Source organism: Balaenoptera musculus, chromosome 1, assembly GCF_009873245.2.
Source record: "Balaenoptera musculus isolate JJ_BM4_2016_0621 chromosome 1, mBalMus1.pri.v3, whole genome shotgun sequence".
NCBI classification, from domain to species: domain Eukaryota; kingdom Metazoa; phylum Chordata; class Mammalia; order Artiodactyla; family Balaenopteridae; genus Balaenoptera; species Balaenoptera musculus.
The window spans coordinates 172795852-172820789 of record NC_045785.1 but is presented as its reverse complement, the minus strand read 5'-3'; positions in this window follow the sequence as shown (position 1 = coordinate 172820789).

Here is a 24938-nt window from a genome sequence, read left to right as displayed (position 1 = left end):
AAGAGGCAAGAAAAAGTCTCTTGCCTCCTCAGCGGCTGCAGACCTCCTCTCCGGCTCCCTCCCGGCTCGCCGCGGCACGCCAACCCCTTCAGGCTGTGTTCACGCCGCCAACCCCAGTCCTCTCCCTGCGATCCAACCGAAGCCCACGCCTCAGCTCCCAGCCCCGCCTGCCCCAGCGGGTGAGCAGACAAGCCTCTCGGGCTGGTGAGCGCTGCTCGGCGCTGAGCCTCTGTGCGGGAATCTCTCCGTTTTTCCCTCTGCGCCCCTGTTGCTGTGAGATCCGCACTGATAGCCGCGGCTCGCACCCGTCTCTGGATTTCGTTTAGGCAGTGCTCTGAATCCCCTCTCCTTGCGCGCCGCGAAACAAAGAGGCAAGAAAAAGTCTCTTGCCTCTTCGGCAGCTGCAGACTTTTTCCCGGACTCCCTCCCGGCTAGCACCAAAGCCCGAGCCTCAGCTCCCAGCCCCCGCCTGCCCCGGCGGGTGAGCAGACAAGCCTCTCGGGCTGGTGAGTGCTGGTTGGCGCCGAGCCTCTGTGCGGGAGTCTCTCCGCTTTGCCCTCCGCACCCCTGTGGCTGCGCTCTCCTCCACGGCTCTGAAGCTTCCCCCCCTCTGCCACCCGCAGTCTCTGCCCGCGAAGGGGCTTCCTAGTGCCTGGAAACCTTTCCTCCTTCACGGCTCCCTCCCACTGGCGCAGGTCCCGTCCCTATTCTTTTGTCTCTGTTATTTCTTTTTTCTTTTACCCTACCCAAGTACGTGGGGATTTTCTTGCCTTTTGGGAGGTCTGACGTCTTCTGCCAGCGTTCAGTGGGTGTTCTGTAGGAGCAGTTCCACGTGTAGATGTATTTCTACTGTATCTGTGGGAAGGAAGGTGATCTCCGCGTCTTACTCTTCCGCCATCTTGCCCCTGTCCTTTAAAATGATTTTTTAAAGCTTTAGTTGCGGTATGAAGTCAAGAGAATGAAAAGTAAGGTTTGAGGGAACTGAACACTAGGCATTTTCCCCCAAAATATAGAGCTTTTTGGTGAAGATTCAGAGGAATTGGATAACTTAAAAGAATATTGAAAAACATGATGAAAGAAAACTTTTCAATCACAAAGTTTCAGTTGGATTCAAAAAAAGTACATTTGAGATTTTCTTGGCTCAAACTTTGATAAGCAGTACGTGCTTCTGTGGAAACCTATTTATAGCAGAGCCATGTATTTGAGAATATGGGAACAAGATGTTTTTATTAAATCTATTCTCCTTCCTTAATATCTCTATAATAAAAAGAGCTATTGGTGATCTACATAAAAAAGCTACATTTCATTTTGTGATTATGTTTGAGCAGTTCACTTATATAAATGCACATGAAATAAATATGTACACATAAGAAATATTAACCCATGCTACAAAGAGTTTAAAATTTAATCATGTTTACTTCCCAACATGCTTGTAAATCAAAGATAGTTGGTGTTATTTTTTACTTGCTAACTTTTGTTTATGTGCTTATATTTTTTATTCAGGTAAATATATGTACAGTGAAAGAAACAGATCGTATGTGTAAAATTTGACATTTTAACAAATTTCAAGGAGTCTGCAACCAAAAATACAATCAAGATATAGAACATGTTCTACCCCTTGGAAAATTTCTTCAAGTTAGTCTCTATTATCCAGAGGCAAATGCTGTTATTATTTCTATCAGATCTTGCTTACACTTCAACTTCCATAAATAGAATTATGCAGCATATATTCTTGACATGTCAGTCTATTTACTCTCACATAATGATTTTGAGAATAATCAATGTTGTGAGAATCACTAGATTTATTCCATTGTATAATATACAACAATATGTTTACCCCCTCACCGGTTGAGAATTTATTTTCTAATTTGCTAAGTTTTTTTATTATTATGAATAGGTGTTGAATTTTTTCAAGTGATTTTACTGCATCTACTGAGTTAAAAAATCTCTGTCTAATAAAGGGAATTTCATTGATTGACTTAATTTTGAATATTGAATAAATTTTGCATTCCAGATATAAATCATACATGGTCATGTTGTATTATACTTTGTATATTGTGCCAAATTCTCCTAAATATATATAAAGAAATTCTACATAAACTCTTGAATTCAAAGAGGATGGAGTATTTCCTGCCTCATTTGACAAGGAGAGCATTATCCTGATATTAAAACCAGAGTCTTTAAAATAAAACTATAGACTAATACCTTCATGAACATAGATGCAAATGTGCTTAATTTGATTTTATAACATTTCAAATCCAGCAATATGCAAGATGGATAATATATCATTATTAAGTGGTGTTTTCCCAGGAATGCAAGGTTGGTTTATCATATGAGAAAAAAACTAAACAAAAACCCAACTATTTAAGTTTATCGTTGGCTGAATAATTTCCCATCAAAATGTCAGTGTCTGAATTCCTGGAACCTGTGAATATGTTAACATACATGGTCAAAGGGACTTCGCAGATGTTACTAAGCATCATGAGATGGGAAGATTATGGTGAATTATCCAGGGGGCCCCTAAATTTAATTACAAGTGTCCTTATAAGAGAGACGTAGAGAGAGATTTAACTCGGAAGAGGAGTGCCAGAGTCATGCAGTATAAGAAGGACTCAGCAGACTTTTCCAGGTCTTGAAAATGGAGGAAGTGGCAGTGAGCCAAGGTAATGAAGGCAGTCTTTAGAAGCTGGAAAAGACAAAGAAACAAACTCACCCATAGAGACTCCAGAGGAACAAAGTCCTACCAACACTTTGATTTTAGGCAAATGAGATCCATTTCAGATTTCTAACTTCCAGGACTATAAGAAGATTAATTTGTGTTTTTTTTTAAACACAAAATTGTTTTTTTAAAGCTAAGTTTGGGGTCATATGTTACAGCAATAATAGGAAAGAAAACACATTAACAGGCTAAATTCAGAAAAGAACAAAGAAATAAAGTATGATTAATAGAAAATACAAATAGGATAGTTAATCTTATATAATAGTATAATGATGATCAAGATAAAGGTAAAAGGGTAAAACTCTCTGATCAAAAATTGAAGTTTTTCAATTTTGGCAAAACAAAAAATAGATCCTCTAAAATGCTGTATGCATACATAATGGGATAAAATTTAAATCAAATTTTTTTTTAAATGGTAAAAGGAGACACTAGATAAACATAAAATATTTAGTGTAATTATTTGTCACTTGATATTGTTACTTAATATTTCTACTATTTTTGTTTCGGTTTTACAAATAAAATGTGTTACTTTGCTCAAATGTTATCTTTCCAAGAAAAAATATATTTTTAACAAACTGGGAGATTTGATTTCTTTGGGGACCTCTTTAGCAAACATGGTGCTGAAGAAAAAATTGCACACACACCTGTAGGTTTGTCGCCAAGGTCTTACCTTAGAAATCTTTCTGTGTGTGTGTGTGTTCATTCTCCTATATTTGTACTGCTCTTTCTAAGAGAAATAATAAGATAAACAAAAGAAAACAGAAAAACAAAGAACCAGTAATGATCCCATGAATTTAAAGTTAATTTGATGACTAATTAATGAGATCAGTCAGGCTGCTTGAATTATCTTGCATATTAATATTACACTCATAATGCATATCAAGCATAAGTTATTAGATGCAAAAGAAGTTGATTTTATCATGGTGATTTTCTATAACAATTTTTAAACAATCCTATTATTGATGAGTATTATAAAATATCTTAGCAGCTATGCTGCCAGTTTATTTTAAAGTAATAAAAATATGTTTTGTTTTTATTCCAATTTTGACCTACTAAGTGACAAAGGGAAATTTGGTGTTTTCAAGATTTACATTTGTCACTACTTCTTGAAGTACTTGCTAAACTTACATCTTAATCATGTAATTTTTGATTAAGTAATCTTGAATGGATCACTGAAATCCATAGGTTACCAATCCCTAGAGAATTTTATTGCAGTTGGTCCTTGGGATATACTTCAGGAAGAGAAAATTTTTATTTCCTGATGTGTGCACTTCCTATTCATATCCAATTGATGAAATTTACACATTGAAAATACGTTTTACTGATAATGGAACATTTAATGTATAGTGTGATTCAATACTTATCGTGCAATTTTTTAGGAAGTTGGAGTCTGAAACCAGAATCTTGTTTTTCAGTCGTACCCCTGATACTTCTAGCTGTGTAAATGTAGAAAGGGCCTTTACTTCTTGTGTCCCTATTTCTTCACCTATAAGATGGGATTTGAGAGCCTTCAGCTATATATCTGGAATGAGTGATACAAAAATAAAGAACCAGTTACCCGAAATAATTAAATTTATAGAACAGAATGGTGATTGCTAAGGGATGGGGGGAAGGGGAAATGGGGAGATGCTGTTCAACGGGTATAAAGTTACAATCATACAAGATGAATAAGCCCTAGAGACCTACTGTACAACACCATGCCTGTAATAAACAAGATGGTATTGTGCACCCAACATTTTGTTAAGAAGGTAGAGCTTATGTTATGTGGTCTTAAACAAAACAAACAAAACACAGAGGGATATAAGAAAATTTTTAGAGGTGACGAATATCTTCAGTACCTTGATTGTGGTGATGTTATCATGGGTATGTGCATATGTCCAAACTCATCAAACTGTATATATTAACTATGTGCAGTTTATTGAATATCAGTTATGCTTTAATAAAGCCGTAAAATATTTTAAAGAAAAACTAGTTATCCTTCATTTTCAATAACTGAAAGAGTGTTTAATTGCACCAATAGTGATGTCAGGTAGCAGCTATGTCCTATAGCAGTGGAGAGAGTGTTTTCAGCAATCTGGTCCTCCTTAAAAGTGCTGTAATTTTTGAGTTTTGGAACTACAGATATCTGACTTATAAGATTGGCCTCATTAGTCTCGACAAATTCTGGACTCTCTCAATATCTTTCTAATAAATTGTATTACCTTGCTTCAGATATCTAAAGTCAGTTTCTAGTTCGTGTAACCAAGTATTCTGTCAGACATGAAATGCAATCTTTGGTCCTAGTTGGAAATTATATGTCCCATGTACCAGCCTTTATTGTAGATAATGATCCTTCTCTAGGGGAATGCATTGGGAAGTAGGTTCCAGTCCAGTGATTCTTCTGGAAGAGCAGCTTCTGAGAACTGTATTTTAAAATATCTAGGAAGATATCAATTTTGCTTATCACTTCATGATTTTTATTTCTAGAGATTGTGGGGTATTGAAAGAGAGTTGGGAAGTAAAGCAGTACTAAAAGCAGTACTAAAACAAAAAGTTGTCTTTGCTACATCAAAGTTTATTTAACGTGGGGTCACTAGTAAAGCAGGAGATGAGTGCTTCATGGATTTCCTCAATTACTCTTAGAGTTTCAGTATGTATCAGTACTACAAAACAACTTCTGGGGCGGTTCTTTTTTGACTTAGGAACACTTTTACCACAGATTTTGCTTCAAATATGTTCATACGTAGCTGTTTTCATTCTCCGTTTTATGCTTCTTTCAAACCTTCAGTTTGTCTTTATTCTTACTTGAATAGGAAATTTGAGTTTTGACCCCACTATGGCACAACTCCCTGAGCTGGGATTTGCTACTGCTCCTACAATGGCTCTTCAACTAACAACACAAGAGAAAGAAGTCCCATCTCTCAGGGCTACCCAAAGCTTCTAAGAAATTTCACACTAGCCAAGAGACAGGCATTGGGCTATGTAAACAAACTTGTATATAAAATCCTACATCATAAGCAAAACACTGGAAACCACAGCCAAGAGATTATCACAATAAGAGTCTGTAAATATATCAAGCTTTAACATGCAAATCTATTACTCAACTCTGGTTCTGCTGATATCAAAATAATAAGAAACCACAATTATAATTTTTTTAAAAATCTGTTCATTTTCAGGGGAATTGAAATATTTTCCTTAGTTTTCAAAATCTCTGATTTCTTAGTGATTTCATTGTTTAAATATATTTTTCTGTTAAAGCTCATATGACAATGATTAAACAGTGTTTGCAAGAACCAAATTATTTTCCCCATGATATATTTTCAAAGGTGCTTAGGAAAAGGGCTTAATATTACCTGAAGAGTCACAAGCTTCGTACAAAAGAAATCTAGTAATATTTGAATATGAACATGTCCAATCCATTATATTTTATGCACATAAGGAAGAAAAAAAGACACTGGATTCCACATTCTTGAGAGGGAACAGAATGGAATGAAGAGAAAATAAATTGACATTTGTATTAATGTTTTCAGTATATGCCAGACATTGGACCAACACTTACAGAAATTATCTTACTCATTATGAGACAGGGGAAATTACTGGAGTTTACCACTAGGGAGCTACTATCTAACACAGACTTTAGAGAGAAACAGACAAGAAGAATGTGAACAGGAATTAATGAAGATCACCTTTACCTCATGCCCAGTTCCTCCAGCTTAGGTCCTGTCATTGCTCTCAATGAATGAATGTTCTAAGCTACTACGAGTAAAAGTCTTATGTGATTTGAAAATAAATAATCAGACCAGATAATTCATCATTCAAGAGTAGTTTTAGAATTAAGAATTTGGGAGTCAAGAAATTTCCAAATTTATTCACGTACAGTAGAAATATTTTTAGGGTTTTTTTTCCCCAGAAATGTAATGTCATAAAAAGGAGGAAAAAGTAAAAAGCAGAAATATGAGATGTGAATGCACCATTAGTTTTGTATTTTTCAGTAAATATCCCAATTCCGATGTTAGTCCAATGCATTCTTAATGTGGTTTCCCTCAGTTACATTACACTTTAATTCATTATGCTTTTTATTTCTCATTCAGGGATATTAACCATGCTATATTTGTGCTAGATCTCACATTTCAGGTTTCTCTTAACCGAGTAAAAGAAATGTGGCTTGTTGTATTTAATGACATCTGGGATTTGCATTTCAGAAAGTACAACCACATTGTTGCTAGGGGATGCCATAGATGTGTAGGACTGTGGATCCATTTGCATATTTTACTGCCTTTTGAAGAAAATGCCAGAATCATTAAGTCTGGAGAACATATAATATTTGCCCAACATAAATTTTGTTGTTATGTGAATTATTTTTAAGAGATAAGAAGTTTTACTGGTAAAACACAGGAGATACATAGGATAAGTAAATTCATAGGAAGCCAGCAAGCTGATCTCCAAGGACCATTTCTGATGGTAAAGTGCTTCCTCTCCATATCAAAATCAAATATCAAAGCCAGTCATTTTCTGAGTGGTTTACTTAGCAAATTTCTTAATCAATGAGATATGTGGATATAGAATGAAGATTTTAATTTTACTCTGTGTCGATTGAGTATCCTTATGCTTTCTGTGATTGTAATATTGTTTAAAATGAAGTCTAGGATGAAACTGATCCTCAATATATGCTCTGAAAAGAAAGAAAAAATTACATTGATCATTATATTCAAGCACACTGTGTATTTGTAGGGATAGACGTCAGGGTCATTGATGCTCCAGAAGACAGAAGATGCCCCTGTATCACTTTTCCACATTATGTATTATAATCCTGTATCTCTGCTGGGAGATTCATTCTCCATGTCTCTCTGGCACTTCTACAAGGCTAGACATTCAGTCTTAAAAGCTAGAAACACTGTCTCCACGTGGGGCAGTGAAGGTATTTGTATGTGGTGATATTTCAGGTCAAGTCTTCTTGCTTCTTCTAGAGGAGGTCTGCTTATATTCCAGGGGGAAAAATATGAAATGTTCCTTATGCTCAAAGTGTGGTCAGGTTTGTCAAGAGTCTCTGGTAAGATCGGGGGTCCCTAAGCTGAGTATTCCTCAACTGTGAGTGTGTATGTCCAGACATACTCTGCATTGTTCCCGCCAGACTTGGAGAACAAAGGAATCTAACATGAACATGAAGTTCATGTTCTCTTCTGTGCCACGAGCAATATTCTGTCTAACTCTATTTGAGCTCATTGTTTTCTTACCACTAATTTTTGTATATTAATATGTATGTGTATACACACATATATACATGTGTATGTATATCTTATACATATTTCAGAATTTAAAATATCTTACTAAGGTTATCAAAGACCCCCAAATATCAATAATTTAAAACAATAGTTTAAATGAGCATAGATTATATCTCAAATTTTAATTGAACAAAAGAAGAATTATGCTTCACTGAAAGTATAATAACTCCAAATCCCATACACTTGAAATTATAAAAAGCAAGCATACCACAAAAACAACAAAATGTCTAAGCAACTATTAGAGAAAGAAAAGATTAGCAGTGGACCTTTTCCTTTTCCTTGGAGACTTACCAGGGAAAAATGTGGTCCATAAAACTCCCTTAAAAACATGTTATTGACAGATCTCACAATAAATACAGTAATGATATTTAAAAGTGAAAGATTCCTTATCTATGGAATGTTTTTATTTGAATATACCTAGTCTCTCTAGAACTCTTATGGTAAGCAAATACGGGATTTATTGGTTTATGTGTTGACTCTTTGCAAAATATTATTAAATAATTCAATTACTAGACTGTAAAATGGGAGAGGTTTCTTTATTTCCCTATTGTGTAAAATATCATTTGTCAACTTGGTATGTAAATGCTGGGCCACAGCATATACTAACATGGCAAGTGAGGCATGGGTAAGCTGAGTTGGCTGTTCTGAATTATTTCTATTTTTTCCTTTACTTTACAGATGCTTGTGCCCTCAAAATTATTAGTAACACATGATATTGGGTAAAATTTCTGTTTCTTATGAATCTGATTATCTCAAATCAAAAACATATTATTTTTAAGTGCAGAATATCTAAAACTAATAATTTTGAGAAAATCATACAAAACAACTCATAACCAAAGAGTACATGTTAGGTGCAAGAGCTCTTTGGCCACAGTGCCTAAGTTTCAATTCAATTCTTCCACTCAAAGATGCTATGACCTTGAGAAATATGGAAAAAGCAAACATTATAGTATACAGGGTCCATGTAGAAAACAGAAACCACACTAGGCATTTTAAGAGAGAGAACTGAATGTTAAGACTTGTTTACTGGGTTTTGGATAACTGAAAGAAATATTGAAAACTGAACATTGAAATAACATGGAAATAGTCACTGCTGGAAATAAGTTATGATCTGGCTAGGAGAAAAACCAAGTGTGACTTGTACTTATTAGAACTTACAAATTTGGAAAAGGGTGCTGTCGTTGTAGAACCGACATCCTTGAGGATGGCCAAAATTCGGAACACTGACAACAACAAATTCTGTAGAGGATATGGAGCAACAGGAACTCATATAACTTGCTGGTGGGAATGCACAAATGGTACAGCCAAAACAGTTTAGCAGTTTCTTATAAAACTATACATACTACCATACGATCCAGCAATCATGCTCCTTGGTAATTACCCAAAGGAGTTGAAAATGTAGGTGCACACAAAAACCTGCACATGGATGTTTATAGCAGCTTTATTTTTAATTGCCCAAATTTGGAGGCAACCAAGATGCCCTTTCGTAGGTTAATGGAGGATGTTGATAATGGGGAATGTTATGCATGTGCAGGGCAGGGGGTATGTGGGAAATCTCTGTACCTTTTCCTCAATTTTGCCATGGACCTAAAAGGTCTCTTTTAAAAATTTTTCTTAATAAAAATAATAAATTTATTTAAGTCTTTCTAAAACTGTTCCATATACATTATCTTACTCTAAAATATATATCTAAAAAGAATAATTTTACTTGGTATATATTTATGCATTTAGTTAGTTTCTTGTCCTTTTTTTTTTTTATGTGATGCTGGTGGGTTTTTTTTCTTATTTAAAAATGTACTTTTTTTGAAATGATCTTGTGGTTTTTCATTTATCAACTATTTTATTCAAAATTCTGGGTTTTTTTTTTTTGGTTAATAAAATAAAAAATAGTGACTTTTTGATTCATTCTACTCTGTGGAGCATGTTATTAATTTAAAAAAATTGTATACATACAATGCTGAGTTTTCTGCAAAGCTCATAGGAAATTGTGCAAAATAGAATATATTTCATTTTTCTTTCTTTCTGGTGCATATATATATACATATATATACACATACATATATGTAAATAAGTAGCCTACATATTTTTGAAGGTAATTATTTTTGCAATCATTAAGGAAAGCAAAGTGGTTTAATCATTTCTATACTCAGAAAATATTTTCGTAGAGATAATTATAGTATACAACCGAGACCCAGTTGTGGTATCAACAACAAAAAGTTGTAGTAATGATCCAATATGTTTTCTAAAATGTGGATTAAAAAGACAGATATTGTTAAACTCACACAATTTTTATGGAAGTGTCATAGATACAAAAACAGGATTGCTATAGGTACAATAGATAATTTTTTAGCTTTAAAAGAATGTAGTTGCCAGAGACTTAATTTATCATTCTATTTAAGTTTCTTTCATTAGTCCTTTCCTGTAACCAATCTTAATTAACAAGATTATAAAAGGGTATTTGGTAATTTTAGTTAAAATTAATTTTTATATATCTGAGCTGAAATATGATAATTATGCTAAAATAATGCATGTCAAAAATAAACACATTTATGTTTTTAGGAACTGTAGATAGACTATTTATAATATAAGTTGGGAAATAATAAATGACACTTGATTTTTTCCTTGTATCTTAAATTTTGTCATTGTCAAGTATTTATAAATTTGTTTTTTGAAGTGTCCGAATTGAATTTTCAGTGTCTAAAGTCTTCTTTGGTTCAACCGAAGAGAAATGTTTATGTTTGCTTTAGTTAAAACTTATAGTTATGCTTCCCAACTCATTGTTTAATAAACAGATTGATTTTTCAGATGTGATATCCATGATTTTTAAAAAATGAATGAAAAATTCATGATTATGAAAGTACTGTATTTGGCTAGAAATAAAAAATGGAATTTTTCTTTCTAGCTTATGTTCAACATGTGGTTGACGGAATTATTGATCCTAATTTTTTACTTTATAGTAAGCATCATCCATCTAAACACTTGCCAGGGCCTGAAGGTGGCAGAATGTACTTCCTCTTGACTTTGGCTTGACCATATTATTTGTTTTGGTCAATTTAATGTTGATGGATGTGAAACAGAGGCTTCAAATGCGCTTATGTGCTTGGACTGCCTTCTTTTTTCTTTTTATAAACTTATTTATATTATTTTATTTATTTTTGGCTGCATTGGCTCTTTGTTGCTGGGTGCGGGCTTTTCTCTAGTTGCATCGAGCGGGGGCCACTCTTCATTGCGGTGTGCGGGTTTCTCATTGCGGTGGCTTCTCCTGTTGCGGAGCACGGGCTCTAGACCACAGGCTTCAGTAGTTGTGGAACACGGGCTCAGTAGTTGTGGCTCGTGGGCTCTAGAGCGCAGGCTCAGTAGATGTGGCGCACAGGCTTAGTTCCTCCGTGGCATGTGGCATCTTCCCGGACGAGGGCTCAAACCTGTGTCCCCTGCATTGGCAGGCGGATTCTTGACCACTGAACCACCAGGAAGCCCCCCTGGACTGCCTTCTTGACCTCTGAGAAAACCCTATCTCAGATCTGAGAGACAGCTATCAGAGATCTGAACTCAACATGCAGCATAGAGTCAAGTGCCTCTGTGCTCAGACTAGACCAGCCAAAACAAACAAGTTGTAAACCATGATGAGAAATAAATTCTTAGCAGAGGCTTGTCATCAACAAAAAGAAGATTATCATCTGCAAGCAGTTCCATGATATTGGCAAAGAAATGGGTATAATGAGCACGCAGGGACAGGGGATTTTTTCTTAGATTTACAGTGATGAAGAATGCAAAATGTATGAATGGAACAACAATTTTAGCAAGCATTTTGATGTTTTGTAGTGGGGTTAAAATGTGACAAAGCAATCTTAACCCCAGGTATATAACCTAAAGAAACCCACAGGTCCTGAGGATTGACATGGTAGCATTATTAATTTTAGGCAAAGTCAAGAATCATCTCACAAGTTCATTAAGAACTGAGTGGATAATTGAATGTTTCATAGAATGAGATACTCGATAACAAAGAAAACAGAAAAACGATAGTAACAGGCAACAACACAGAGAAGTTTAAGTGAAAGGAAATTGGTTATCCCTAAGCATTTGTGAAGGAGGTGGGCATAGAGAGACTTTTGCAGTCTTGAAACAGAATTCTCTGGACATTTATTTTTCAAGTACTTTTTAATATCTCTGTTAAATATTTCAACTTTAAAAAGAAAAAATGTGACGGTACAGCAAGAAGATGGTCATCTAGAAACCAGGAAAAAAAATCTACCAGCCCATTGATCTTATACTTCCCAGTCTTCAGAACTGTGAGAAATAAATGTGGTTTCAGCCAACCAGCCTATGGTAATTTGATAGAGCAGCCCAAGCTGACTAAGATAAATAATTCACTGAATATTTTTTCTAGAGCTTTATTTTTTTCTTTACACACATTTTTATGTGATGGAAAATGTCTATAATAACATCATAATAATAACTACTTAGTTAAGAAAATAATTTCTTGAAATGTATTATTTAATAGTGCATTGTCCTCAGTTTTCTAAATCAATGTGAGTTTAATGAATCTATATTATCTATCTGTGAAGTTCACATTTATCAACAATTGAAGTTACAGTCTTTCTTTTCTCTTTCCACATAGTGAAGCTGGAACTCCCTGTCAAAATGATGCTCATGATTTAAAGATATTTCATGGCCTTTTTGAAAACACTGTTGACTCAGTCAGGAGTGTCTTTTCTCCATCTCTTATCTTGAAAAATTTCTACATATTCTTCTCAATCTTCTGTTTTGCAAATCATCTCTCTCACTCTTTCCCAGTCCTTCAAGCAATGTAGTCAGTTGCTCCTCTTCTAAATCTTCACATTGAATTATTGTTATTTCTAATGTAGCATGCATGTTATATTGTAATTATTTTTGCACGAATTTGACCCCACTAGAATATCATTTTTCACGGTTAGCAACTATGTTCTTACAAACTATTGTTTATAGAGTTGGGTTGTAAGACAGTTTACATTTAAATATTTCTCCAAATTAAATTTCATTTTTTTCTATTCTTAATCACAAGTTCAAAGGGAACATATTTTCACTAATTTTGGGGACTACTCTTAAATATTTCATGAGATCATATCATCACTTCTGACCTAAGTGGAAACAAATGCGAGGGGACAATGACCCATTTTACTCACTATCTTTGCTGTTACTCCTTTGGAGAAAATGGCTATTAAGCATTCATCTCCATCATCGTATCTGGTTCTGGGATGTTTGTGTTGTAGATGGGCTTAACGTACCTATCCAAGCAATCTCCATGGTGAATTTGTATTTATTATCACATTGCCATTTCTCCATCAGTGGCTCTGTTTGCAAGCATGGGTCCCAGCTTCTGAATAATGGTCCAAGATTCCTCCTAATCGTCTAAGGTAATTTTCTTCATTTGTCCCTCAAAAACCCTGGATCCTTCCCTTATTTCTCATTTAGCCATTTAGCTTAATTTTCTAGAGTAATTATTAAACACACATCTTCTTACTTTCTCCCTTTCAGCAGACAGAACATACATATGGAGTTTTGAGCCTTATTCTAACCTTTAGGAAGAATGACATCTTATCTTTCCTGGTATAAGATGGGGGAAATAGATGCTAAAGCAAGTTATTTTTCACTAATAACTCACACAGTTACTTCTGAATCTCCTGTGCTTGGTACAATGTACAAAGTCTACCATGCCTGTATGTGGTAGAGTCTCTTTTCATGAAATCCCCTCCTACTGTGACATTTAATCATTTCCCTACTTTAAGTGCCATTCTACTCCTTTGTGAACAGGGTTCTTATTAGATAAAACCTACCTGATTATGCCACCTCTTGTTCTTGCATGAGGATACTGTATAAGAGTTCTTACTTATACAATACTCACTTGAATGCAGGAGAATGTATTGACAATGACTGGTTCGTATTTCTGTTTTATCATTGTTAAACCTTGAAACATGAAGCATAAAATATATAATAGATCTTTGTGCAGACTATAAATATATTTTCAAATTAAATAATACAGTTTAAAAATCATTATGGGGATATATGTATACATATAGCTGATTCACTTTGTTATACAGCAGAAATGAACACAACAATGTAAAGTAATTATACTCCAATAAAGATGTTAAAAAAAAAAGAATAGGAAAAAATTAAAAATTAAAAAAAATTATGCAATCTTCTCCAAGGTTACAAACTAGAATATCTTAGAATTGCCCTTCACCCTGTGGAATATAACTCCTTAATCACATCCCCTGTCTTGTCTAGCAATAATCATCATTGTGACTTTTACTTTTTTCTACAGTTGTACAAATTATGTTATAATAGGCTATATAAAATATATACTTTGACTTCACCCACATTTGAACTTCATTACAATTAAACCAAGCTATATTTATTCTTTGTTGAACTTTATGATTGAGAGATTTATTGAAGTCAATGTGTGTAGTTGTAACTTTTAATATTTGTTATTTAAGTGTATCCCAGTATGTGACAATGACACACATTACTTGTTTATTTTAATTTCTGTGAGTGTTTAGATTGTACCTGGCTAGGGGATAGAGCAGCAATGGTGCCATAACATTTTGCTAAAAATGAATGAAAGTGGTGAGAATGTGTAGGTGTAGGGGTATAACAATGAATGAAAGTGGTGAGAATGTGTAGGTGTAGGGGTATAACAATGAATGAAAGTGGTGAGAATGTGTAGGTGTAGGGGGATAACAATGAATGAAAGTGGTGAGAATGTGTAGGTGTAGGGGTATAACAATGAATGAAAGTGGTGAGAATGTGTAGGTGTAGGGGGATAACAATGAATGAAAGTGGTGAGAATGGAGATCTAGTTTTGTTCCTGATTTTGGACCTTTAGATATGAATTTAATGGTATTTTTTAAAAGATATCTATTATCCACAAGCATGCTGTCAATTTTCTATTTCTAGTTTGCTGAATGTTGTTAGCACTTCATTAGAAGTCATCTTGATTTTGTTTATTGCCTTTTCTATATCTATCCAAAAGATCTTATGTTTTTTTCAACTGTAAGTATAAGAGGTTATATGAACTGCTTTTTAAACCTTAAAATATATTTATATACTAGGATAAACCCAAAGTGGTCATGATGTATTGCTGTCTGTTACATATTGCCAGATTTAATTTGCTAATATTTTGCTTTATATTTATATTTATTTATATATACTCATATATTTATGAATATCTGGGTTTGTGGTTTTCACTTCTTGTAATAGTTTTGTCTGATTTTGATATCAAGATTTTACTGGCTTCATATAATGAATTAGGATGAGTTACTTGTCTCTTGGTATAGTTACTTCTCTATTTCTAGTAGTATACTGTGTAGAATTAAAGGATTATACTGAACAACAGTGATATCTATCTGCTGGGGAATTACCACATTTGGGAAATGTGAACATATAGGCAAGGAGATTTTATCAGAACATATGGGCAAGGAGATTTTATCAAATTAATATATCTGTAGGGCTTCCCTGGTGGCGCAGTAGTTAAGAATCTGCCTGTCAATGCAGCGGACACGGGTTCAAGCCCTGGTCCGGGAAGATCCCACATGCCGTGGGGCAACTAAGCCCGTGCACCACAACTACTGAAGCCCATGTGCCTAAAGCCCATGCTCCGCAACAAGAGAAGCCACCGCAGCGAGAAGCCCGCGCACCGCAGCAAAGAGTAGCTCCTGCTCGCCGCAACTAGAGAAAGCCCGGGTGCAGCAACGAACACCCAAATGCAACCAAAAATAAATAAATTTAAAAATTAATTAAAAATATATATATGTCTGTAATCTTCCATAAAGTTGGAATTGGGCTCAAGAATCTCATACATATTTTATATCATTTAAGAGATCACTATTACTAGGCAGCCAGTCACAACAATCGTATCCAAATATCTTGGAAATACAATTTAACTCCTAATATTTAGACAATTTTTCTTTCATTTTAAAAAATAAGAATTATTTACTGTCTCTGTTTTTGTTGTTGTGTTGGGGTACTTTTCTTTCCATTTACAAATAATACAGATATATTGTAGTACTTTGTCTAAAAGTAAAACCTTACTCTGAAAGAAAAACTATAATAGTTAAAATATACATTATTAATTATTATAATTGATTGATTTCTAAAATGTGACAAAGGGCAAGACAGAATTATGGGAGATAAGAGAAATCAACTGCTAAATTGTACCAGCTAATTTTTTGCACTTAATTATCTGCAATATATTGAACAATTCTCTGGTTAAGGGAAATAACTAATTTGAGTTTATAAGTCATACTTTGAATTAACTTGGAAAAGGGCATGGGATAATGTTCAAATGAATGTAAAGAAATGCATTATTGTGTAATACGTAAATGTATTCATACAATTGAAGTCATACTTTCAAAACAATTGAAATATACAGGTGTTTTTGATTATAGATAAATCTGTTGTGTCTATTTCTATAAACCCTACTCCGTTAAATAATCTGGCAATTAGAACAGCTACATGATGGTAAGAAACTGCTTTAAATGAATTGCCCTTATCAAATGACTGCTTAAGTTAACATATTAAATTAGGTCATTATTTTGATTCCATATAGGCAAAGATATCATTCAGTTAATCAAAGTAGGTATTTGAGATATTTCCTTCCCTTTTAAACTCTCATTTTCAACTTCACTTCATTTGAAACAAAGATAATTAGTATAATTTGGAAACCAACTTGTGTGTGTAATATACATACATTTGAACATAATGATATATTGAAAGTTCATTTGCATGTATAATAATTCAGAATAAGTTGGTTTTACTTCTTTCTAAAAAAATTATTATATCTCATCCCCTGGAATATTTTATGCAGTTCTAGTCAATAGCATTTTATGCAGTGAAAAATTTCCAGTCAAGATAACAAAAATGATGAGGGTGGAAAGAATGATACTTTATGAAGCAGTTTATTATGACACAATCTTTCTGGAAAGACAACAGGATATAGATAATTTTATGTCATGAAAAAGGAAACAACATACCTAAGATGCACTTCTTTACACTGTGGAGCCAGGAATTATTTCCAAGAGCATCAATTACCATATAGTAATCTGCAGTGGAAGTACAGGTGTGGAAATAAGCCAAGCATAAGAAGAGATCAATAAATTTATATGCACTGACAAGCTGACCATTTAGATTGAGGAGACAAGTAGGGGATTGCCTGCAGTTAGGAGTTTGTCTTTGAAATGACTGGCACCAGTCTGAAAAAACAATCAGAGGTTATTAATAGGCTTGAAACATTGTAGGTGCTAGAATGAATAAATGGATCCTTAACTAGGAAGTTGACCTAAAAATGCTTAAAAAGAATTATGGAAATAAATCAGGTAGATCATATCCAGACTACTGTTGCCGGAGCTGAGTAACTGACTGCAATGGCTTACATGTTTGTATATGTGAATCTGAATGCCTTAGAGGTTAGGGAAATAGAGATGAAAATATAGATCTAAGAATTTGATAGGTAGAAAAGTGATGTCACAGTTGGTAGGTAAACTGTGTACAGACTGATAACTATCTTACATTTAGGAAGTAATATTGAGGAGAAATTTTTAAGGAGGAAATTATAGAGTTTGACTTGTTATCTATCTGTGTGAATTTTAGAATGATATATATTTAAATGAATGCCCAGCACAAAAACGGTAGTCTTTGTTTGAATATAGTATTCACCACAAACAATAAATGCTTCCTTCTGTTGGAGAGATGTTATAGGTAATTGCCCATTCTTAAGAAAAATAATTAATTACAATTTAGGACTGTTAGATGGGATTGTGGTAGTGGTATTAACCAGTGTAGGTACATCCCTCATCATTTAAAAGAAGTATGAGGCTATAAGAAGAAACAATAGGTCAGACAACACATTATTTGTGTTGTTTGTCATCATGAATTATAACAGGAAAGTTTCACAATGAAATTGAATTGATTTCAACATTGCCTGTGATTTCAGTAACTACGCTTACTACCTAACTACACAATATTACCTGTAGATTGCCTCCTTTTTCTGGCATGAAGCACAAGCTATATCAATTTAAATCATAATGTGGAGACAATTTGGTTTCAGAATTAGTTCTATTCAAAAGTGTTCAGAACATGCTCTTTTATTGCAAGACAAACTGCAATTAAATTCTACACTGAAGTTCATAGAGGCACTGAGGCCAAGTCGCTTTCTACCCTTTTTACAACAAGCTGTATGATAGGACTGTGTTTTTTACTCTGAACTGTAAGCCTTGCTTTTATTCCCACTGTGATGGCTGTACTCCAATTACTGGGAAGTAAATGGATTCTGCACTATAATTGTATAACTTTGTGAAACTGGGACACCTGTAATCCTTCAGCTAAGGAAGAAATATGGAACTGATACTTTGAGGAGAAAAATAGGTCGTGGGATGGTAGGAAAGAATAAAGAATTACCGACAAAACAATAAAACAAAAACAAAATGCAGCATCCTAATGGGTAAAGTGGTGGTTTTTAGGAGAGTAGTGCTTTCCACTATCTCCCTGCACTACTGTATAGAGTTGATTCTCACAAGGTCAGTAGCTTTCTGAAGTGTCCTAGAGGATCAGATACATTCAGTTAACGGAGAAACAACTAGATGAAAAATAAGACTCACGATAAGACAGGCCAAACCCTAAAGAGTAGAGATGTGGAGATTGCTTTGTATGAGGTGCAATCTGTACGAGAGAGAAGAGGGATAAATATTTGGAAATATTTTCATGAAGTACAAAACTATTACAGATCTATTCAATTTGACCATTACAAAGCCAGTGAAGTAGGAAGAACTTGTTTTTCTTACTATACAATCAGAGGGAGTTGAATTTTATTTGCTGTAAATTTCAGAGAGGTTAAGTGGTTCTCCAGCTCAAATACCATAGTTAATTGCAGCACCATGCCTTCACTTAAGAAATGCATCAGGGGTACCACCAGATCTGAAGGAAGCAATAAAATTCCTGCCCTTAATGATTCAAGAATGTGGAAAACATTTCAAAGTTGATTCAACTCTCCCTCTTCCAAGATGTCAAAGATGTTAAAATTTTCTACAACCTAGGAGAAGGATCACAGGAAGAAGAGAGATAGCAGTGTTGGTACCATGGAGCATCTTATTTTTCCCACATAGACAAATTTAAAAATAGAAAAAATATATGTTTTAAAAGCACTCTTGTCTTAAAATTTGTCTCAACTTCAGAGATAATTATTCCAACTCTTACATTAATTCTATATAAACATGACAAATTCATTGATAAATGAATATGTATTGAGAAACATTACCAATAAAATAGAAAACATATTTTGATACATTGTCAAGAAGAAATGGATAATTGTTTTATAATTGTAATTTTTTGTTGATTCAAAAGTATTTAACCATACTGTAAAAATTCAGATTTCTTTTAAGCAATAGGCTACAAATGCTTATTTGGAAAATAGACACAGTTTAGTGTTAAATAAAACTATTTTGGGAATATGGAGAAAAACTCCCAGGGAATTAGAAGCACAAAGAGATGAGAGTTGGACTGATTAAAAGAGTAATAATCCTGTGAACTGGGTAACATTTCAATAATTAGGTAAAAACATTACTTTGTGAACTAGACTTATCCCATCAAGAATGCCTCAAAATTGTCTAGCCCACACTCAGACTGAACACTGGAAATCTAAATCACACCTTAATGTCTGCATTAACATAATTTTGCAATCCCACTGTCATTATTAGTATTTCTTTACTCTTCCAGAACTGTTCTGCCCCAGCAATGGTTCCATGGTTCATTAGGAACTTCCTGGAAAACCATCAACTCTTTAATGGAAAGTTTCAACAAACAACTTACACCTTAAGGTTATTTGAATACTTTTCTCAAAATCCTTTCCTGGCTGTTTCCATCAATTCTGGACTGTTGGATGTGAGTCTTACCCAATCTTTATAAGTCCCCACATTTAAAGACTGTCTTAAGCCAACCTTACAATTCTTAATAAATTCCGACCTCCTCCCCCACCCCACCCCCGAAGACACCTCCAAAGTTTTGTAAGGTGGTATTTTCGCTTAATCAATAATCTCAGCTTCATCTTATCAACAGATTTAGGTGGTGATATTTTAGGAGCCAGATTTCCATACCATCCAGGAAGAAAGAATAACTTAAATTATTTTCTCAATACATTTTATTTTGCTCAAACAATATTTTGGAAGTCACAATCATTTCTTTTTATTTTTTATGATGTATTAGAAATGTAATTTTCAAAACTACCTATTTGACTCTCATTCAAAATACAACTAAAACAAAAATAAAATGTAATAAATTAACCATTGTACGGTATATATATTTTATTCAAATATTCATTATTTATTTTATATTCATATATGTGTATACACACACATACATACACAAGACAATGGCTTCTCTCAGAGAGCTGTCATTTTTTGTTTAAGGGAAATATTTATAAATAAGTAGGTAGGTTATTAGTAGGTCATATGGTGACAAATGATGTAAAAAACTATAAAGCAAGGGGAAAAAAAAAGAATGGTTGGGGAGGGCTTGTTTTACACAGAGTGGTCAGGGAAGGCTTCTAGAATAAAGCAGTGCAAACAAGCTGAATCAGAAGTGTATCTGGCCAATTCAAGGAGGCCAGCTCCCTGGCAATGGATTCTGGGAAGACAGTTTCTTGAAGATTTTTTTTTCTCTAAGTGACCTGGGTAGCCACTGCAGGGTTTTGAAAAGAGCACAACTTAAGAGGTTTTAAAAAGTTCACTCTGGCCATTGTGTGGAGAGCAAACTATAGAGAGAAAAAAAGGCAAAGGTGAGACAGCACAGTCCGGAGGTTATTACAATAATCCCGGGTGACAGGTAATAATGACTAGGACCAGTGTGTACAGGAAGAAGTGACATTTTCTGTACATACCTTGAAGGTAGAACTGATGGCACTGCTGATGGTGAGCTGTGGATGTGAGTGGTCCAGAAGAAATCCTAAGTGCCTCTTAGATTGTAGCTTGAGCTAACATTTAGCCAGCTGAGAACACTGTAGGAGGGGCTATTTGGGGGTTTGGAGACATGATTTTGGTTTAGAACTTGTTAGATTTGAGATAAATGCAGGTGGAGATGTTAAGAGGCATTTATATATTGGAGTTTGAATTTTAATGAAGACATCAACATACAGATTGGCTTTTAAGCCCATACGATATTGTGAATAATTGTTAGAGAAAGTGTTGATAGAGAAGCAGTCCTGTATCATTCAAACTCTTACATGTGAAGAGACTAAGAGAAATCAGCAAAGGGGAAAGTAAACACTTGGAACATCCAGGTAAGTAAGAGAAGAAGTAAGAGACAATGGAGGGCAGGGGGAAGAAGAAAATGTTCCTCTAAGGCAGGAGCATTGCAGCTAGATCAAGTAAGATTAAGACTGAGTATTGGCCATTGGAAACAGCAACTTGGAGGTAAGGATTAGCCTTGAATAAAATTTGTTTTTGGGGAAAGCTGGATTTAACTGGATTGCACAGAAAACAATAGAGACATACTCATTTTAATTCAATTTACTGAAAAGAGAGTCAGGTGAATGAGAAAAATTGCTGGAATTGTCCTGTCATAAACAAGGAGAAATGAGATCTCCTGCAATACCAACAAGTGGAATGACTGGTCTTAATCCATTCCTTATTAGACACAAGCAAAAGAATCGAGAATATAAACACAAGTGCAACTAGAATGGTAAATGCGGTGGCAAAAGCACGTGGACAATCTCTTTTGTTTCTCTTTTCTCAGATAAGTAGAAATAAGCTGAAAGGGGTAATGAAAGAGGAGATATTCAAATTTAAGGAAAAGAGAGATGATATAAAAGAGTTGACTGGGAGAATGGAACAGTGAATATAATGAAGATAGAAAAGAGTTTCAATAAGAGACCACTTACACTTAGCAGTAATTAATTTAAATATTCACACATTTTATCAAATGAAAAGATATTTTAAAAGATTAAAAACAAAGAGAAAACACTGACATAGGTGAAAAATACATTTTTAAAAACATCAAAAATAATTTTAATTTTTATAAAAAATGTGTATTTTGAATGTAATTTTCAATTTTGAAATTTATATTATTTCACATCATCAATATGTTGTTATTGTTTTTATAGCATGCAATAATCAAAACTATATACACATTTTTGTCACAGCTAATAAAAATAGCAAAGTCAACATGTTTGCACTTTTGTCTTTATTCTAAAATATAACAAAGGAAAACATATGAGTTTGGAATTGTTGGTGTCTACTGGTAGCTGCCAGCTTATTGACATCATATTTATCCTGGGAACCAAAAATTTCATTGGAGCTTTGAATTTTGGGAAAAAATAATTGAAGTAATAAAACAACCATAAAACAGTAGATTTGGATTGTAGATAAAATTTACATTTGAACTACTAATATACACTATTCTAAGATTGTCCATCTGTGCTTCCTGTGCTGTAGCACAACTTCAAAAGGATTGAAAAAGTTATCCAAACAAGTAGCTATTCTATTTTAAGATTATACCCTAGAATTAATAAAGTGAGAAAAGTAAAATTATTTTATATATATATATATATATATATATATATGGGAGATAGAGAAGAACTATCTCTCATTATATCTAAACTTGAACTAAACCATACTTATATACAAAATAATTTAAAATTATGTTGGATACATTTTTCTTATTTTCAGCAAGCCATTTCTATCAAAGTCCTATGCCCTGCATATCACTGCATGCATGGATAATTCTAAGTAGCTTTATTAAGATGAGAATAATAATTCTTAATGAGAGTAACTCAAAACTGAGAAAATTTGGGTGGAGACTTTATAACTAGGAATTACAGGGAATTCTCTTGAACTGTAAAGTCAGTAAATGTAAGCTGGGGTCTCTGATTCCAGGTAGAAAGTTAAAATCATCTGAATGTTTTTTCATGGATTTACTGCAGAGATTTTTGGAGGAAGTATTTTTGGGAGGGTGTCCCCAAAAGAAACTACTGGCTTCTAATAAATTGATTCACCACTTAATTGAGACTTTTACTTTATTTTAAATTTACAGTCACCAAAGAACACAAATGTGTTGACTCTTGGTTTGGATAGAAAGGAAACCTAGGAAATAAGCCCATGTATTTGTGTCTGATCTACTGCAATATCAGTGCTAGAGAACTGAAAGTATTCCTAAATCAAGAGTCGTGCAGGGAGAGAAATAGCATGCAGGTGTCCTGGACAGTAGGGGCATGATCAGTTATAGAACAGACAGTCTAGTGTCGCTAGAAGGTATAGATCTACAGGAGCGTGTATGAGGTGATAGAGAAGAGGTATTCTGGGCATAGAACTTTGAAAATCATGCTAAAGGAAAGGAAATGGTCTTTGTTGGAAGCACTAAAGATGATCATTTCAGCATTTTAAAGCAGTCGGGTGATCAATTTATAGCAAACAGATTTGAGTAAGGACAGTACATGCTTATAAACCAGTCAGGGGTTTTTATGTTTAGGTCAGGTGACAGATAGTAGTAATTAGTAATAAGTTGGTACTAGTGAATGGTTTGGAAGGATATTTATAAGGTGGAAATGCCAGGAATCAGTGATTAATTCAAATGGAGGATGAAAGAAAATAAAATGTCAAGAATTTTATCCTCATACAAATAATGTGATGACAGTAAGTGAAAATATATATCAGAAATGTTATTTCTGTGCAATTAGAGACACGTTTTTAATGAGAAACCTATAGATTTAATTTTAGATTAATAGCATTTTCAGTTATTGCTAAATAGTGTATAATGGATATAAATACATGGTTAAAACATAGGCTGCAGAGCATGGCACCCAGGGAAACTCAATCCCTAGGTCTAGAACCAACCAACCAACTTCCCATTTATTACTAAGGTCCTTGTCATCCCAAGAGTGAACTATCTAATAAATTCATGCTGCTATTGATCTAGACATACGTTATAATGTCCAATAACTAACACACACACACACACACACACACACAAACCAAATGCTTTTGGTGAATCAGAACCCTTAGAAATAATTTTTATAAGCAAAAAACAACAAAAAACGACAAAAAACTTTCTTAAAATTCCTTAAAACTAGATAAGGAATATTCCACTAGTTTAAAATATCACTTGAGGGTTATGTATAATCATTTTATTTCTATCATAATTAAAGTGTATGAGAATTGGAAAAATATTCAAACAACAGAATTTTACTACAGAATAGTAAAATGGACATTTCTGTCAGAAAAAGCAGACAGAAAGAGAACAGTATAAAACTCTGAGGGCTGCTGTCTGATCCTGCAGGTTCCAAATCACTTGTCTTAGGGTTACTTTAGTGGCTATTTAGTGACTTCAAGCCACTTCTAAAACTCTGTTTCCCATAAGTAAGTGAAATTTGTCCTTATTTTTTTGCAATGGTGATGCCTCTATGTATTTAATTTCCTTAATTGTGTATCACCTATGTTAATAGTTGCATTGTAAAACTTGGTGGGCATTGGGAAAGTTTATATATATACATATAAAGTTGGAAGGGATATATATATAACTTTGCAATTAGCCTTGTTTTCTGCTTTAAAATTTTACAAATCAAAATGCTTTGTTTTTATTTCACTTTTATAAAATCTGTAAAGGCTAAAAAAAAAAAAATGGAAAGAAAGATAGAGTGATTTATTTAATGTGTGATGAAGTTTAGTAAACCTGCTCAGGAACTCCTTTAAGCATATGTGCTCTCTAAGTAGAAGATAGAATGTAAATCAGATAAGAACTCCAATGACCAGTCTTAGAGCTACCCTTTTCCAGCTACATTGTTACTCTCAAACTTACTTTTATTTCTGAGATAGCATCATTTTGACTCAAAATACAGTACTGTGTGTACAACACTGCAGGGGCCAATGCCAATACAGACAATTTTGTAACATCCATGGAAGTATATGGAACAGATTTTATTAGAATCTTGATCCAGAATG